This window comes from Trichechus manatus, unplaced genomic scaffold (assembly GCF_000243295.1).
Source record: "Trichechus manatus latirostris isolate Lorelei unplaced genomic scaffold, TriManLat1.0 scaffold00311, whole genome shotgun sequence".
Classification (NCBI taxonomy): Eukaryota; Metazoa; Chordata; class Mammalia; order Sirenia; family Trichechidae; genus Trichechus; species Trichechus manatus.
This window is the reverse complement of record NW_004444247.1, coordinates 257,238-260,535: the sequence shown is the minus strand read 5'-3', so window position 1 is coordinate 260,535 and position 3,298 is coordinate 257,238.

Below are 3,298 nucleotides of genomic sequence, written 5' to 3'. Positions count from 1 at the left end.
AGATGGAGCCAAGAAAATCATTCATGACACTAACAGATAATTATTATTGCTGGTCTTCTTTTGAGACCTTCTAGACTAGCCCCCTAATAGGGTTCAACATTAAATGTTTCTTTATGGCCTACATTGTGCTAAAATAAAAAAAAAACAAAAAAACAAGTTGCCGTAGAGTCAATTCCAACTCATGGCGATCTCATGTGTGTCAGAGTAGAAATGTGCTCCATAGGATTTTAAATGGCCGATTTTTTGGAAGTAGATTGCCAGGACTTTCTTCCAAGACACCTCTGAGTGGACTCAAACGGCCATTCTTTTGGTTAGTAGCCCAGTGCTTAACCATTTGCACCACCCAAGGACCTAAACAGTTGCGGTCTAGTTGATGCCCACTCATTGCGACCGCAAGTGTGTCAGAGTAGAACTTTGCTTCATAGGGTTTTCAATGGCTGTGATCTTTTGGAAGTAGATTGCCAGGCCTTCCCAGGCACCTCTGGGTGGACCTGAACCTCCAATCTTTCAGTTAGTAGCCAAACGCTTATATGAATATATGTGTGTGTCTGTGGTTCTTGTGTCAGATAGCGCATGGTCTATTTTCTCTTGTGGAAAATAAGATAAAATAACCAAAAGAAACAAACAAGCCAAAATAAAACAAAATCTTATTCATTTTTGTTAGGGAGGTAGAGGCAAGCTAAAGGAGAAATCTCTGTGGCGGTATCTGTCATACAATGTATCGACGACTAAATTCCATTACTTGAGGGTGTAAAGCACATTTTTAGGAGACTAAATCAGCCCACTGAGGTGGTATTTAAAATGAAAAATAATTATTATATATGTAACATACATATAATATATATGTACTATATTACAAATAATTTTACGATGCCATTATATTATATGGTGTCACTATATGATGTCATCAAATAATTATATGGATGTCATTTCCATTAGGCAATGAAGGCAGTGGGACCCTTTGACTTAAATACCTTCATGATTGAACTAAAAAAAAAAAGTAAAAATAATTTTACTTTTTCTTTCAAAGAAGTGGTATGGTGCTCTACCTTCCCTCACTCTCTTCTTGTGACAGTATATCCCAATTCACTCAGTAACCATGGTGGTGGGATCAATGGTGAAAAATGTGAGTTCTGGTGTTAGATTTCTTGGGCTTGTGTTTATGTAGATGTTGCACGAGCTATTGTGTGATGTTGGTCAAGGTTCATAAACTCACTAAGCCTCAACCTTAGTTGCTATAGTCTATAAAAGAGGAACATAGTACCACTCATCTCACGTTTGTTTTGTTTTGTACCTCCATGAATTAACTGAGATAATGCATGTAAAACACTCCAAACAGTGCTTGACACAGCACAAGTGTGCTATTATACCTTTTTATACCATTATTTCAATGTTGCATTGACTTATCTAAACAGGCTTCTTTTCCATATGTACTCTTGTTACATTAACTATCTGTTATTGGAGGCAAAAATCAGTAAACTAGTTGCTGTGAAGTCAATTCTGGACTCATGGTGACCCCATATGTATCAGAATAGAACTGTGCTCCATAAGATTTTCAATAGCTGATTTTTCAGAAGTAAATCGCCAGACCTTTCTCCTGAGGCAACTCTGGGTAGACTCGAACCTCAAACCTTTTGCTTAGCAGTCAAGTGCCTTGACTGTTTGTGCCACCCAGGGAGGCAAAAAGAGACTAGAATAGTTAAACAGCCTCTACTAGCAGCAATATTTTATATAAGATTTCGTAAATGACAGGAGAGCTTGCATTTTCTGTTCCCTCTGGACATTAGAAATTAGCTGGAATTCTCAGTAAATTTTCTTATTTGATTTGGACTATTAATTAAAGCACTAGTTCATTTTGGAAGATAATTTAAGCATCTGGAATGGTCAAATTAGGAAAACCTTTTTTCCTTCTAGTTGCTGCTTTTCCGCCCCCCCCTTAATTGTGGTGTTTATTTTGCATCTAGAGAGACATTGCTAGGGGGAGATTCTTAATCCTGCTCCTGCCAATAAGTAGATGATTGTAAACAAGATGATAAGCATTTGCCTTCTTTTCTACAGCATTGGAAGCAAAATGACTGTGAAAAATAGAAAGACTTTCTGCTTTCATGTCCTTCATATGTTGTTACTTTTGTGGGAAACTAGAACAACTAATAGTGAATTCAAAAAGCAATTTCAAAGAAGACTTAGCAGTGTAGTTTAATGCAAAATTTATGCCCAGGTCTCTGGATAATTTAAATTTTGAATCTACTGTTTGGTAAAGATATATTTAAAACAAAAAGCAAAAAAAGAAAAAATTGCTGTCGAGTTGATTCCTACTCGTAGTGACCCCATGTGTGCCATACTAGAACTCTGCTCCATAGAGTTTCCAATGGCTGACCTTTTGGAAGCAGATCACCAGGCCTTTCTTCCAAGGTGCCTTTGGGTGGACTCGAACCTCCAGCCTTTCGGTTACTAGCCAAGCACAGTGATCCTCAATATATATTTTTTATATTGAGTTAGATCGTGAGTGAAAGAAATTATCAGAATGAATAAGATAAATATTTATTAAATTTTCAGATGCAAGTTTAGGACAAGAAATGCAACTATTTGTTGTATTGTGTTCATAAATGGAAACAAGGGTAACTCAATCATTGCAAACACATTTATTTAAAAAAATAGACTGCAAAATATCTTTTTTCCACACATCTCACTCCCAAAGATCGTTTTTCAGAGGGACCACATTACACATTATTATGTGAAAAAAAATTAAACAAATACTTTTATAATTTTTCTGCTTAATTAGACATAATCATAGCAGAGGGTAGTAAGCCAAGTAGAGGCTGCTTTGATTAGAAGATTAGAATAGGGTTAATATATCTTTAGGAGTCCATGGGGGGCACGAACAGTTACCATGTGGCAGAAACAGATACTGGGGATTGAAAAATGCAATTTCTTCATCTTTGGCCTTAGTGCTTGGTGTGTAAATTTGAATAATTGCCAATAACTGGTCTTCCTTGTAGGCATATGGATATTATCCTATCACTGACAGCATTGTACTTCAGGATAGATCTTGAAATGTTCTTTCTGATGATGAATGCAACACCATTCCTTTTCAAGCTGTCATTCCAAGCATAGTAGACCATAAGATTGTCTGACTCAAAATGGCCAAGATTAGTCCATTTCAGCTCACTAATGTCTAGGATATCAATGTTTATGTGTTCCATTTCATTTTTGACAACTGCCAATTTTCCTTGATTCATACTTCGTACATTCCATGTTCCAATTTTTGCAGCTCTTTCTTTTCATTTTGAGTTCTGCC